General features: G+C 43.0%; 1 protein-coding gene across 2 annotated transcripts in view; it reads right to left on the bottom strand.

Moving 5' to 3' along the window:
- Positions 1 to 1,870: 1,870 nt before the first annotated feature.
- The window catches only part of ZHX2 (zinc fingers and homeoboxes 2), a 54,677-nt gene continuing 40,566 nt past the window's right edge, over positions 1,871 to 15,981 (bottom strand). For both annotated transcript variants that reach the window (XM_058832745.1, XM_058832746.1), the window contains exon 3: positions 1,871 to 15,365. The gene's annotated coding sequence lies outside the window, so the exon portion shown is untranslated. The remainder of the gene's footprint in view (positions 15,366 to 15,981) is intronic.

The following is a 15,981-nucleotide window of genomic DNA, read 5'->3' as shown; positions in this document are numbered from 1 at the left end:
GACCTGCTTTTGGGTGGGAGTCTTGTCTTCTCTGATCAGTTGCAAAATCGTAAAAGTATTTTCTTTGTCTCTGCACCATGAGTTTTGACAGTGTCCTTCCTGGGCTATTACCATTTTACAGCTGTTTTTTATATACTTGATTATTAATCCTTTGTCATCTGGGAGAAAGCATCCTTCTACTTACCCTCAAACTTTGTGGGAGTGATACAGATCACTTTTCCAGAGGTAAGTCTGGAATTCTGCAATATCCTCTCTGTCCAGACTGATGTGCACAGCTGCCAGAATTCCTTTTGAGGCTCTTACTGTAACTGATTTGGAGATGTGACACCTTGGGCATCCTCTGATTCTTCCAGCCCTCAGAGTTCATCTGACTGTGCTTTTCCTGTTTGTTACCGTAGTGGCATCAAAGAGAATCATGGACTTGGTACATAAAGCAATGTGAATTAGTTGTGCTCCTTGTACTGGAAAAGCTGGGTCCATACTAAATGGAAGAGTGTGGCAAGTGTGTGTCTTTTGATTTTGCTCCAGCTCCATGGAGTCAGTAGAAGAGCCAAGAATGTGAAATCAAATACTTCATCTGTCATTCCTGTCACTTTGTGTTGGTGACAGCTCTGCTCTCAGCACAGCTCAGTGATGTGGTGTTCCAGTGACTTAATAAGAAATTATCTGTTGTCATCCAATGGTTGCACTAGGAAAACTGAGAGTCTTTCATTTTCAGGGGAGCATATTGTTTGCACTGCAACAGAAGATTCTTTTTTTGTTTACCAGGGAGGAAGATCGCTTTGTCTTGGTGGTTCAGGTAGTGAGCTGGAGAGATGCACTCCAATTTACAGTCTGAAGCTTCTGATACAAGAAGTCGGTTTGTAATGACTTCGTAATCCTGTTCTGCATCCATAAATTAAGATGATTCATACTCTCCCTTGTTCTGTGCTAGACTTAGGATGATAGATCCATCTGTATGCCACAGTATGACAGAGCACTGATTTTGGTGAAGATGTTCTTAGCATTGCTGTTGCCTGCACTAGTAAATGGATTTTCTTGTTCTGAGCATCCCTAGATTCTTATTTTGCCATGGATGATAGTAACAGTGTGAAGTTCAGAATTGAGTCTGTTGTCATATTTGATTAATTAAGCTAAATACTGTAATATGTGCATATTAAGCAGAAGTACTTACATCTGAAAGGTGATGATGTGCTGTTCTCTAGAATTGAAAAGATGAGAACACTTCAGCTGCTTGTATATTTCAAGCACACTGTTCAGGTGATGAAAGGAATTCCATTTGCAGCCTTGGCTCACCCTTTCATCATCTGGAGCAGGATCTAGGAGTGATTGCACTACCTGGGAGCAAAAGTGCACGAAAGAGCTGTAGCTGTGGGATACTGGCAAGGCCTCTGCAGAATCTTGTTAATGTTGGGTGGGGGAGGTGATGATGAAACCTTATTTCTGGTGCTTCATTTTTTTTTTTATTTTACATCTTCTCCAAATGTTAAAGCACTTCTAAAATGCCATTAGAATCAAATCAGATTTTAAGACCATGTTTCTCTGACTGCCAGACCAATCCTAACCCTTGAAGAGGGTGAAGAGGATCATTGTCACTGGAGGTAGTGTTCAAAATCAAAACCATTGGAAGTAATCCTCTTGCATCTGAATATTTATAAGTATTTCTTAAGAGAATGTGTATATGAAATCTTTGGACTGGGTGTGGATTAAAGAACAGCAGGTGGATCCTTCTATTAATGGTTTCTTTGACTTGTCTTTGCCCTTGCAGGTGTGAGGATGCCTGTGCCAACCCTTGGGCTTGTCAAGCTGCTTGTGACACCACAGTTCAGGTCCCTTTGTGGCATTTAGTTAAATGGAGGAAGTTTCTTTGCAGTTTGTTTCCCTTCGGTTTCAAGTTAGTGTATCAGCCCTCCCTAATGAACCCAGGCTGGTTAGTAGTTAACCCTAACAGACCCCTCAGCCTCTTTTGAAATCAAAGCTCCCTCACCTACTCCAACTGGAAAGGCTTTTTTAGCACTTGTCTTCATTAAGACTGACTGGCCTGTCACTGCTCAGTGTTGGTTGCTGTGAACCTCCCTCAGGCCATGGGGTTCACAGAGGGCACAGGAAGGGTTAGGCTGCAGGGGCTGCTGCCTCCTCCTGCAGTCTGTAGAGTGTCCCTCCTGCACAGTGTGGTTCCTGTAGAACAGAGGATCTTGGATCAGTGCAGTCGAAACAGCTTCAGTTCCTGGTTCTTGTGCAGGTGTGCTCATAGCCCCAGGCTGTGGGGAACAGGTACTGTGATGGAGAAATGCAGTTGGGATTACATTGTGGCTTCTTTTTGTTTTTGGGAAAGTAGTGTGGTATTGGTGTATGAATGAGGTACAGAAAACTAAGGTAATACTTTTCAGGTAAAAAAAAAAAAAATTAGGGATCTAAAGTTGCTAGGAAGTTGTGGTTTTATCTGGACTTGTGAATGGGAAAGAAGAATATTAATCAGGGATTGTATTCACTGATCAAAGTATGTTTTTCAAAGTGCTTTTTTATCTGCAATATGGGCTCAGAAAGTGGCAGTCTCCATTCAGACTGCAAAGAAAAACAACACCTTATCTCTGTCCTCATCTATTGAATCCTTAACCTAGAGAAGGTGGAGGGGCAAAGGGAGGCACTGCTTACTATTTGTACCTCCAGCTGGTCTCAGGGATGCACCTTTGGCTGGAAGCCGTGACCATGTGCCTGTTACACCCCTTTACCTGTGTTTCTGAGCAGTTGTCCATTGACTCTGAACTGCCTGTGCTTACTGCTGTTACAAATTTAAGCAACTGCAAAAAGAAAATGGCATGTGTGTACCTTAGGCATTGGCCTTATTTGTTTTAGGGGCTTAAGCTAAGGAGTTAACTTCAACTAATTTTAATTGTTTGGTATTTTCACTCTGGAGCTTTTACATACAGAATGATTTTTTGAAAATCTGATTCAAAGCTTGGCTGCTAGAGCGTTTGGGGTTTTGAATTATAAACGTCTAGGAAAGTTAATCTTGTCATGTTTTCTGTTCTGTCTTGCTTTTCTTCCCTAAGGTATATAAGATCAAAATCCAATTAACGTTGAAAAAGGAAAGCAAAGATTCTGGGGCAGCTTTAAGAAGCTTGAAGACCCCAAAGCTTTATGCAACTGTTGGCATAAAGAGCTTTTATTGTTCTTTCAGTCCTTGTGTTGTGTAAATTCAGAAACCAGATTACATCTTTAGGGATTGATGTTCTTAGAAGAATTTGGTCAGGATCTACAAGCAGGAGTGTAAATGCGTTATAAGAGTCCAAACTTCTGCTATAATTAGAAGTGCACTGGATCATCCAGCACAGCAATATTTGGAATTTTTTGTACTCTACAGCTCTGTTTTAGGAATATTCAAACTGAGGTGCAGCCCTTGCTCATTCACAGGGACAGACATTCCTCCAGCTGTATCAACATCTGCTTTGGCGTTGGTAGTACAAGATGAGCATAGCCAGGGGCAGGGGCTCCCCAGGGAGACCAGCACACCTCAATGTGCCAGGAAAGTCCACAGGAGCTAAGAGGAAGAGTGGGAGGCATGACCTGTGAGTAAGTTTGATTTATTTGACTTTCCTTAGTTGGCTGGGTTGAACTGGTGGAGTTGTACAGCCCAGGAGGGAATAGGACAGACAAGGATGAGGAAGTGGCTTTATAATTTTGAGAACGTCCTGGCACCTCTTGGTGCAGCCTTTCCCAGGGTACTTCAGGAAAGCCTCGAGATGAAAACTGCTGTTCCTGAAGGCTGTAGAGGGGAAGGCTCCTAATTTGAAAATAAAGGGGCAAAGCCATGGAGTGTGCAGAAGGGAGGTTCTTAGCTGGAGATCAGACCTGTGTGTGCCTGCAACATGAACAGGTTTCACTGGACAGGATTGCAAAGAAATTGTGTGTGGGGAGGAGGTGGGGTTGCAACATGAGAGTATTTTATTTGGGTGATAGTGATAAGGATGAAATGCTTCAGGTTTTTGTTTCTAAAATGGCATTTCAATTGTCTTAGGAAGTATAATGGGTTTTCTGTTTTGCTTTTAAAGTTTAAGTCAACCCTTAAAAGCTGAAATCAGAGCCTACTTTTTTGATTGGGGCAAAACATTTCTACAGCCTTTATTTGCAGAACTGTTATGGTGGTGGTGGCTTTTCACTGCAATAAAATTAAAAAAAAAAAAAGACTCCTGTCTGAGATGTGACTCTCATATTGAAAAAAGGCCTCACCTGAACCATTGGGTCAGTGGGTTTCTATCTCCTTTTCTCCCTGAGCAGGTAGTGCCTGAAAGGGTTTAAGAACCTGTAGCTTCTGGACAGTTTCTGCATTCATGGTGAAAGCTTCCTAGTATGTCTGTTGCTCTCATTGGGGTAGTTAAAACCTGACTTTTAGTTTTCCTGTATATTTAAGTTAGAGCAGTGTTATTTCATTTACATCTACCTTCCTTCTTTTTCATCTGAAACTGCACTCAAAGCATTTGGGCCAAATTTAATGTTTCACAATAGCACAGGAGGAAGAGGAGGGATATTCTCAGCACTGCTGCATTGGACCCACACCCTCTGCCTTCATTTTGCAGAGGCAGACAAGACTTGCAGGGGCATCAGATGCACCTGCAGAATGTAAATCCTCATTAATTTAGAGAGCCTGGACAGGCTGTAACAGAGACTCTTCACCCACTGCCTGCTGTGACAGCCATCATATAATAAAGAACTCCAAACCATTTTCAGAAGTTGACCCTTGCTGCTTAAAATCATGTGGCCAGTAGCAATACTGGTTTTATAGCAACTTACAATCTTTCTTGCATCTTCTGCTGGCTGTCATGCAGGCAGTAAATTACCAATCTTTTCTCTTTTTTTAACCCTTTAGGTGATAACCAATTTAATACCTCTTCCCTTGTTTGCATCCATCTCTGTTTGCCAGGTATCAGCTACTTGTTCTCTCAGATGATCTGACTAATGTAAGTAGTTTAACTCAAGAATTCTTGTCCTTAAATGCCACGTGAGCTTTTGGAGTTGCTACTTCAGAAGAAGAGTTTTTGTGCTTTCTGTCTTACCCAATCTTTTTCTAGCTGTTGTAACTGAACATCTAATGGTTTCTCCAAACCGTCTCTTTGTTTCTCTACTTCAGAGCCACCCCATGAATATGTGCAGACTGTTTTGGGAGCAAAGGGGTGTGTGCAGTCATTGCAGTGTTACTGCAGACATGTCACTCTTCCCAAACAGAAGGGAAGCTGTGATTGCCCAAATGGTGATTACACTGCTTGCTTCTCACCTGGACTGTCTGACACTGGGAGGTCTCAGCAGGCTGTAAGTCTTTGGATGAACCATTGTCTTCACAAGAGAGATTCATGCGGTTCACAGATCCACCCATTAAGAAATTACTTTTCTCATCTCTAACAGAGCATTTCCCCCCACCTTGCACCCATTATTCTGTCATTTTCAAATAGCAAATTCCTCTGTGTAATGTATCTTTTAAGAAAAGAAGAAATAATAAGAGCTGTTGCTATAAGTTTGTCAATTAACCTTCCTGGGCAAGGTGATAGTAGAATTAAAGAAGAAGATCCTTTATTGGAGGTGTAGGTGTGGTGATACTGCACCTTGAAGGTCTGGTAAATCTCTAGGAACTGTATCAGTCTAATTTCTTGAAAGCAGATCGATAACAACAGGCCCTAGAGCAGTATTACCTGGTTAAGTAGCTAGGTGGGCAGGGGGATGTTTTAGCTGGATGCAGTTTCTATGCTGAAGGATCTCAGACAGCTCTGTCGCTGCTATTAGAGTACAGCTCACTGGGCCCCAATATTTACTGTATTATTTAATACAAGCAACTAAGCTAATGTGTCTACTCCCCTATAGAAAGTCTTTGTCCTCTAAATCTGCTCCTGCTGGTTCCTCAATGTTCTCCTAGACCTTTCTGCATCCTCTTGTGCATCCTGAATGAGATCAATGCCTTCCAAGGCTGGCTCTAGTGGGGTGGCTCATTCCACAGAGCTGCCTTCTGAAGCCACAAGGAAATCCCGCTGAGTAAGGAGAGTTTCTGTTAATGTGTAATTGAGTCAGGTTAAGACCACCTAATAAAGATAAGGTTCCCAACAAGTGGCACGGGACAATGAGCAGGGAAATGGAAAACTGTGATTAATCATGACTCCTGGCTGCATTGTTTAGAGGAAAAGCCCTGCTGAAGAGGGTGCATGGGCATATTGGTGAAAGCAGGAGGAATCCAGGGAAAAGAGTAGGAAACAGGAAAGCAATTGTTCCTCTGTGACCATGAAAGCCACACTCTCACCTTAGGGAAGGCTGTCAAAGAGTAGTGTAGTCCTAATGCCCTCATGGCTGAAAAGCACCAGAGGGAATTCAGTTACACTCTATGGGTTGATCTGGTTTTTAATGCATGGAGAAGGGCTCATTCCTGCTCGCTCTCTTTGGTGAACTTGGGCGGAACACCCTGCCCTGGAAGTGCCAGTTGGGCAGCAGGGTGTGGGACAGTGGGGTAGGGCTGTGTGTCCCCATAGCCAGGGCAGGACAGCACATCTCCCTCACATCTGGTGTTCCTTAACTCAGCACTGTTGCCACTGCCAAGATCATTCATGCTGAATATGTGCCTTGCTGTATCGCCGCTTTGCTTTTTTTTGACCTGAGGTATAAATTAATCTATGAGCCAAATCACTCACTCTGACCTATGAAAATTTAATCCTTTTCCTTTTCAGAGTAGTATCTTGAAATTGCAAGTTTAGTTAAGTATATGGCAAAAGATAAGCTTGCTCTTAGGTGCTTCTGGGCAGGGAGCAATGTAAAGCCAATAAATGAAGGCAATTTTGTAGACTTGCATTTTTTTCTGAGTATGCCACTGTGTGTCAGGCTTCAGCTTTGCTATGTGTTTGCCAGAAAAACAGCCACTGACAGGCACTGCAGCCCTGCTAAAGAGCTGGGAATAAGGGTGGGAAGGGACTTGAAAGAAAAATTATATTGGTACCTTAGATCTTCAGTCCCTCTTTTTGAATAGCAGTTATAACAGAGACCATTTGGACATAACTATTTTTTTTCCCCACCCCTGTACATCTGTCTTGCAATCTCAGTGGTGATGCTAAGAAGAAGCTAAGCTAAGAAGCTCTTAGGCTTGGGTCATATTTGAAGGACTGATCTAGTGTTGAACAAGCATGAGTGTCAGTTAAGAAATGGAGAAATGATTGAAAAGAAGTGCTGATTTTTCTTGTCTGTTAGTTTGATCCTTGACTTGCTTAGGTGCTGGTGACCATGTTTCAGTAGTATCAAATTAATATAAGTTATGCGAGTCATGGAAATAAGGCAGTTCTAGCTGGCATCAAGAAATGGATGATAAAACCCAACAAGCTCCAAGTAGCTTTTATATGTAGTCTTATGTTTGGAATATTGGATTTTTTAAAAAAAAAATATTAATTTTGTGGCTGTGAAGATGAGTTAAGAACTTCAGCATGCAGAATGCTGAGGAGATACCAGTTTTGACTCTACAGAGAACTGGGATGAGGTTCACTGAGTATTGCTGGAAGAGTCTGTTCAACACAGGCCAGCAGGAGCTGCTCATTTAAAAACTGCCCCATGCCTGTGTTCTTTGGTTCTTTTGCAACTGCTTAGGTAAATCAACAGCTTTTGCCAAAAAAAGCTGGGATGAGGAGGAGCTGAAGCTGCACATGGCCACAAGCTGTGCTTTGGGAGAGGTAGGAACTGCTCTTTTTCAGAAGGGGTGTCAACACTATGGTGAAAATTTAAACACCATGTAATTTTGCCTGATGAAGGTCAGTGCAGCAGCACCTGCAAATATCCTGAATTAGTGGGTTGGGCTTTTACTGAGCAAAAACACCTCTCCTGCTAAAGGCCACTTGGAAGTTATTTGTAAGTAAAGGAGGAAAGCTTAATCAACCTGTATGACTTTAGTTCCTGAGTCACTTGTAAAAAAAAAAAAATAAATCACCTTCTAAATGGATAAGTAGGAGTGGAAGTATAAGAGACTCAACAAAATAGGCCAAAAGGCCAAATACATTATCAAGAAACCTATTCTGCTGCTGCCTAGTTGAGGATAAAGTGCTGAAGACATTGTTCAGTGCCACCACCTGCTCCCTCAGAGAGAGGAGTACTTCACTTTTGTTTAGATGCTGAAATTCCCTTGAAACTCAGCTCCAGGGTGATTCTTGGGTGTCCCATGCAGGGCCAGGAATTGCACTCAATGATCCTGATGGGTCCCTTCCAACTCAGCATATTCTATGATTCTACGAAAGCAAAATCCTCCCAGAGGAGGTGATTTGGAGATAAATTCATGTTTGGCAAAGCCTTGTCTGGGCTGTGGGGCTGTGATATTCCATGGTGGCAGCAACCCCACCCTAGGACAGTGCTGAACACAATGACACCACGGCACTTTGTGGCCAGCACAGTGCTTGGTCCAGTGTCCCCTCCTCAGATGGCACAAAATTGTTCTCTGTGAGTCCGAAAAGAGAGCAGTGATGTCCAGGTTCAAGTGCAGGCCAAGTGTGAAGAAAACAAAACAAGGATTCAGCAGCCTCCTGTGATTTAGATGGGCAAAACTCCCACACTGGAGGACAAAACTGTGCTCTTTGGAGAAGTGCTTATCGTTCTTGAAGCTGGCACAGCAGAGCGAAGCAGTCCATGCTTCAAAAAGCAAAGTAATTAATTCTCCTTGCTCTCAGCCGCAGCAGTCTCCGATGTGCAATGCTGCACTGCAACCAGGCATGGAGAAACTTTCTTCCCAATCAAAAGAAGTATTCATTTTTTTGCTCTGATACAGCAGGGTTGGTCTTCTTTTTAATATTAATGGAGACAATGTCTTCCTTGCCTTTCCATGACCTTCAGTGTTTGTGCTTTGTGCTAAAATTTCCATTCCCCCTCCCTGTTCAAAGGCTGGCATTAAAAGGAAAAAAAAAAAAAAAAAAAGATTAAAATTCCTTTTGTTTAAATCCCTAATAAGGGAACCTTAGAGCATGCCAGCCATCAGATGCAGGGATAGGTTTTGGCTTGCACTCCTGGCTCTGGACTCTTCACCTAGGCCATGCTGGGACAAACCTCTGGACCCTCACCCCAACACAAGAGCTCTTCGCTTGCTGTTTGCTCATTTGCAGTTAAAGTATGGTGGTAGCTGAGTCTGGGCTGGAGAAGAAGTTTGGAGCTGCGCTTCTTAACCTGTGGTATTTCTACTCACCCTCTGTAAAATGGGGCTGACAGTGCCAAAACCTCTGGCATCCTGTTTCTGTGGCAGCTGCTCCAGTTGTGTCCCCTTGCTCTTAGCATGTGCAGTGGCCATCTCCAAATGTGTCACAAACAATAATAACTATACCAATCAATCAGAATTAGTGCTGATGTAAATTCCTGCCCCAGTGCTGAGATGACAGAGACCACTGGGGTTATGGGCGGACTTAAAAAGCAAAGTATGTAAAATTTGAACATCTAGGTACAGATACATGTTACATGCCACTGTGTGGCAAAATGCCTTTCGGTATTAAGGATTTGGTGTGAGTGGTTCAGGGAGGCCAAAGAGGCTGAGTGGTTCCATGCTTCTTGGTCTGAGGAGATAACTATGCTCCTTAAACAATGAGGGGTTTAATTGCATGTTCTGATGTGTTTATAAAGAACCCCTTGACATGCTGTGACTTCCTACGGTAACAGAAAAGGATGGGGGAATCTTTCTGTGTGGGAATAAAACAGCAGCTGCAGCAATGGCCAGAAATGCTACCCAGGTTGGGGGGAGCACCTGGCACCTCCCCCTGGGGTCCCCTGTGCTGATTTTGGTTGTGGTAATTTTCTTTACAGTAGCTAGTTTGAGGGTGTATTTTAGATCTGTGCTTCATTGAGTTGAATGTGGCAAGGTCCCTTCCAACTCCAACTACTCTATGATTCTCTAATATCGCAAACCATAGGTCATCCTCAGCAGTAAAAGCTGGGGAAGAAGGAAGAGTGGGATGTTCAGAGTGATGGTGTTTGTTTTCCCAAGTCACTGTTGGGTGTGATGGGGCCCTGTTCTCCTGGAGATGGCTGAACACCTGCCTGCCCATGGGATGTGGTTAATGAATTCCTTGTTTGCTTTACTTGTCTACATGGCTTTAGCTTTACCTATTAAATTGTCTTTATCTCAGCCCATGAGTTTTCTCACTTTTAGCCTCCCAATTCTCTTCTCCATCCAGCTGAGGGGGAGTGAGTGAGTAGCTGTGTAGGGCAGAGGTGCCAGCTGTGGTTAAACCACACCACCACCCAAAATGGGTCTCTGGGAAAGGAAAATGGATGATGTTCAGGGAGAGACTTAAAGGTGGAAGGAATTAAGTCAGGATGGTGAAAGCTTTGCCTGGAGGGTTGGGCTGGAGAAGACACACATCCTGGCAGGACTGTGTGGGATGAGGGGCTCTGAGATTCTCCAGTCCCAGGCTGCTCATTTCTGCCCTTGTGCCTTTGCCCTTGGTGGAGGGAAAGGCTTTGGGTGAAATGCTTAGAAATGCCAATGAAACAGCAATGATTTGATACAAATATAAAATTAAGCTTCCTTGCTGGGAAGTCAAGACTGGGCCAAGCTGAGCTCAGCTCTTGCCTTTAACACATTTATCCAGCAGTCTTATGAATACCTACATACGTCTCAGTTTCTCTGACAATAAACTTGGGTTAATGCTATTATTCCTTTAGTTGTCTTATTTGCAAAACTAATTATTTTTTAGATTAAAATTGCTGCACACTATATTTTACATGATATATTGCACTGAGATGATCCAGATTTTAAAGAAAGATTAAAAAAGAAAAAAAGAGGAAGGTGAGGGTGAGTTTGTGTACTGAGGAAACTATAAAGATGTTCCATTTACTGTGCCTGAGCCAGCCTGCTGGATGTGTTAGATACATGTAAATTATGATAATTTTGATATAATTGTAACTACCATTTTGGTGCATCAGGTTGAGGGAAATAAGAAAACCACAGACCCCCTTGCTTTTGCTTGCTGTGCTGAAGGCATGCTGTGTGATTTGCTCTGACAATTACCCGGTCACTCAGTTCTCACCTCTGTCCTAGCCAGAGCTTGCAATAATCTCATTGGGATATGGTTCATCTGCTAACACCTGAGGAACCCTGCCTGGTGCTTCTTATGCTGCTTTTTCATTCCTTCACTGCATGTCTCACATTCTCTTGCTTTTACTGAATGCACTCACGTTTCCTGCTGTATTAAGAATATTTTCAGTGTTATGCTCAAGAGCTCAAGGCCCCATTCATAACTGCTTTCCGTTAGTCTCTGACCAAATGAGTACAGATTTCCCACTCAGGTTTCTCTTTTACCCAGCAGACAGTAAAAAAGTTCCATTTCCATCACTGGTGTGCTCTTTCCTTGTTAACAAGATCCCAAATGGACTTCCTACAATGCTGCCCTATGTGCTTCTGAAATTTATTCTTTTCCTCCTTCTGTAAACTGGTAAATTTCAGGATGCATCTTTTTGCTACCTAATATCTGAGGGCTACAAGATGAAGAATGTTTAAGTGGTTAAATTTCTGCTGATGGAAAATATAATGCATAAATATTACTTATCTTGGTTGCTATTTTACCTGCATGTGTATGTCTCTGTTTAAGTTATCATCACATAATTATCATTATGCTCATAATCACTCAGATTTCTTGTATAACCCCACACTTTCCTTCCAGTTTGTACTGGTCCACATGGTGCTGGAAGACTTCTTCCTAGAGTGATCGCTGCAACTGCTGAGTTTCACCCTGCAGGTGCAGGTTTCTTGGCCACTCACTGGCTGACTTTCAGACTTTGGGAATTAAATTAAATTCCCAAAGGTCAGAATTGGAAAGTTGGTTAGAATGGTGCTACTGCAGATCTGTGATTGAAAAGTGATGATCTTTTTGTTCTTTTCCTTCCTTAAAAAAAAAAAAAAAAAAAAAAAAATTGAGAAAACTGAACTGAATAATTTGGACTGCAGGGAGTTTACAATTGCTTAAGTTACTCCCCCAAACGTTCCCAAGGCTTGGTTAAATGTGGCTTTGAGCCACCTGATCTAGTGAAAGATTATCCCTGCCCAGTGCAGTGGTGATGAATGAGATGATCTTTAAAGGTTCCTTGTGATCCAGACTATTCTGTGGTGCTCTTCTCTGTTGTCTGAGCAGTCTCTCACTATTCACATTTAATAAGGCTTTTGATATGTCTAAATTGTGCCCCCAGATCTCTAACACCAGTAAAAAGCTTCTCAGCATCTTATGGACCAGGTAGAAATAATGTGTGTATATAATGAAAATTCATCCTCTTGTCAGCAAAAATTAGACAAAATTAAAAAAGTCAAGGCAACCTAATTCAAGTCATTTCCGACTTCCCAGTGACAGATTTTTCTACAAGCCACATTTTAGTCTTGTACAAGTTTAGAAATATGATTTATTTTTATTTTCTGTTTAACTATATCTCTTCTGATTAGAAAATTTCAACACTTTGGTGTTGAAAATGCATTGTGGAAGACATCAATCAACACCTGAGCACCGGGGCCTGCTGGTGCTGGGGGACCCTGCCCAGGAAAGGCTGTCCTGAGCTGTCTCCTCGCTGCAGGACTTTGCCAGGACAGGCCCTGCTCTCCATGGTGCCAGCAGCAGGCTCCGGGGAAGCAGGGCTGTGTGGGAGGAAACTCGGTGTCAGCAGCCTGTTTTCATCGTGTGCAATGAAACCCCAAGGCCACGGCCGTCCCTACTGGCTGCCGTGCACAAACAATGTCCCGATTGTCCCTCGCCGCTTGGACTCTCCTAGAAACGCAGTCACTGTGTCTGTATTAATTAAAAACAAAGCCTGCTTCCAGTGCCCAGCTCCTGAACCCATTCTGGCAGCCACACTGAAGCAGCCTCCGTGGGGAGCTGGGTTGCTTGAAGCTCAGACAAAAAGGGTCCTGGGCTCGGCTCTCCTGGGCTCTGAAGGTTTGGTACCACAGCACGACCTGCCCGCACAAACCCCCTCAGTGCTGCCAGGCTGCCCACACTGGCAAAGGCTGTGCCAGGCTCAGGCCAGCCTGTGTGCTGGGGGACAGCTTCAGACTTATTATCTGTGTAATGACAGACTGCACGGCCACTGCTATTGTTTTATTTGTATTGCAGAGATCTCAAAAAGCCCCAGTCTTGTGGCCTAATCCACTGTATCTGGGGTATACAAATACAGAAAAACCCAGGTGGGTCTTGTTCCGCCGAAGCTCCCTAGGAGCACTGCTAGTTAAGCAAAGTAGGTCAGTGCTCCAAACACACAGATGTAAAACACACATCAGACTGGAGAGATGCAAACTGGATTATTAAGCCATCAAGTGGCTGTTAGAAACTTCCTAAGCGCAATTAAAATATTACCATCCTTTCATACAAGCAATGGAAACGAAAGTGGCAATTAGTTTCAGTTACAGTTTTGGAGTTCTGGACAAGCATCTTAAGATGCTTTTTCTTTTTGGTCACTTGCTCTGTACATCCATGACTGCACAGGCATCTGCCTCCACCCTGCAGATGAACATCTGAGCTCTGTGTGATGGGACAGGTGCATGCTCCCTGTCTGGCAGCTTTTGCCCAGGGAGCAGCTGATGTCACCTCCCCACCTTTTGCTGCTGACTTGTGACACACAAATGGAGCAATCAAAGTGCTGCCCCATCCAGTCACTCCTCTTCAGCAATGAGCCAGACAACTTTATTGCAAGGGAATTAACTTGTTGCCACCCACTGCAATTCTCCCTCTACACTTATATGTTGTGCTGATGATTAATAAAAATAACTATATATGGGTGAATCACAGGGGTGATTTCGTTCATTCATTGAGTTTGTGTATCTGCAATCAAAATAAAAGGTGTTCCCCAAAGGCTTATTCCCAGGCACTATCTGTGTCCCTCCTGCAGGAAAGTGCTGACTGACATAGGGCGATAAACTTTAGTATTCATGGAGTTCACTTTAATAGAGTTAGTATCTGCCAAGTCAAATACTGCAAAACCAGTAAAACGCTCACTGCAGCTCTAATGACATCAAGCTCCTGTGCATAAAGTTTGGGCTGAGGTTGGGTGGGGTTTGATTTTTTTGGGTTTTATTTATTTATTTTAAAGAGGGGGGGAAAAAAAGAAAATAAAAGAGTTGAGAAAAAAGTTAGCAAAATTTTTAGCCTTTGTTTTATTGAGTTACAACAAATGAGCAACAAGTTAGAAAAGTTGGGTTTATTCAAACTCCCTAGCATCCTATTTGTGCAGCGTACTGAAAGGTGGACAAGTTTTCCAGCCCAGCTCCTCAGAGGAACGCACCAGACAGATCTTGCACCCAGGCTCCTGCTCTCCCTCCATTCCCTCCTCACACATGCACAGACAGACATCCCCACGCAAATCCAAATTAGCAGTATTTGAAAAAAAGTGCACTCAGGAACCTAGGAGTGATCTACAAATTTAGTGGCAAGGATTAATAAGAAACTTCTGTTGTGCGCTACAAGGTCTGAAGCTGGAGGGCAGACTGCTGGTTATGGTGTCCATTGCTGTACCAGACAAAGAAACACAAGTAAGTTTGGATTATGAAGCATCCTAATTTCCTCATTCCAACCCCTCTGGGAGTTGTACTGCATGTTTAAACAAAAAGTGCTGAAAAAAAAGACCCCAAAACCAAACCAATAACCAATAAAAGGCATTCCAGCCAAATCTTCAGAGACCCATAGCTGGGGCTGGATGGTGAAAAGTGAAGTACAGGAGTTGGAGAAGACTTGCCTTGTAGGAGCATGGAAAAGCAGAGATTTAAATACTTCAATCAGTAACAGGTGGCCATAGAACAAAACAAGAAAGTCAAAACAACATAAAAAAAATCAAACCCCACTGCTCCAGAACATGTTTAACTGGTCTGAAATGTAAACTGGAGTGGGGATCTGGGCTCAGGTGTTGATCTGCACCAAGACAACTCCAGAAGATTGCAACTCTTTCTTAGAACACTTCAGAAAAAAAAACAAAACCTCCCTCCTCCACAAAAGACACTTCCCTCTCCCCAACCAACCCCAAAATTTCTCAATTGCATTATATGCAAGAATAACTTGCACCTATTAAAAAAATTAACAAAATTCTTATGTTGTACAAATCTGTTGCAGTAGAGGAAGAGGCTGGGCAGGAAAGTGGGTGGGAGAGAAACTAAGAGATAACTATGTACAAGAACCTTTTCCTCTTTCTTTCTTCTCTTTTGCAATGCAGTAGCAGGACTTTGGCACTATCAAGAATTCCATGACGACGCTCCAGGAGAGTATTTCTTGCTGTGCCTCCACAAGCATGGTTTGAGACTTGGAGTCACAACACACTCTCTCACCCAGGCAGGAAAATAGAGTTTTCTTCTATTTTCAGACAGCGTTTCCCCTTCAACATCAGGACAGTGCAGCTGAGGAGTACCCCTGCAGAAATTATAACAGCAGCATATTATTTTTTAAGGCACTATGAACTGTTTGAGCTATGTTACTATGAACTGTTAACTATGATGAGATCTGGTTTATATCCCTGCACATATGGTAACACTATTTTGTGTTAGCTGTACCCTGAGGCCTATCCTTATCACAGCCTCATGTGGTAGGGTGTTGCATTTTTGCTGCATGTAACACCCAGCTAATAATCCCCTACAGACTTCCAAAGGGATATACGGTCCAGCCTTGGCTCCGGCAGATTCTCACACTGACTCAAAGATGACGCATGCACGCATTTGGAGCAACTACTTTGCAACCACAGGATAGACACTGCTAAACCCAAGAAGACTTCAGGTCTTTCTCCCCCAGTAAATCCCCTCTAAATACCTTTTGTTTTACATGATTTTTGAAAATTATACAAACTAAAAGACAATGGAAAAAGTTGGATGTGCCTGTGCAGAGCAACTTCCTGGTTCTGCTATGACTCCTGCACCTACATAAAGGCTCCACAACCAGAGATTAAAAAAATGACCCTTCAAAACCCAACCTTCCAATAGCCACCAATTCACACAGATCACCAGTTCCCAGCAAAAAGCAAGAGCTCTATGAC

This window comes from Poecile atricapillus, chromosome 2, assembly GCF_030490865.1.
Source record: "Poecile atricapillus isolate bPoeAtr1 chromosome 2, bPoeAtr1.hap1, whole genome shotgun sequence".
Lineage (NCBI taxonomy): Eukaryota > Metazoa > Chordata > Aves > Passeriformes > Paridae > Poecile > Poecile atricapillus.
Note: the sequence above shows the minus strand (reverse complement) of the source record. Positions and strands in the feature narration are given on the sequence as shown.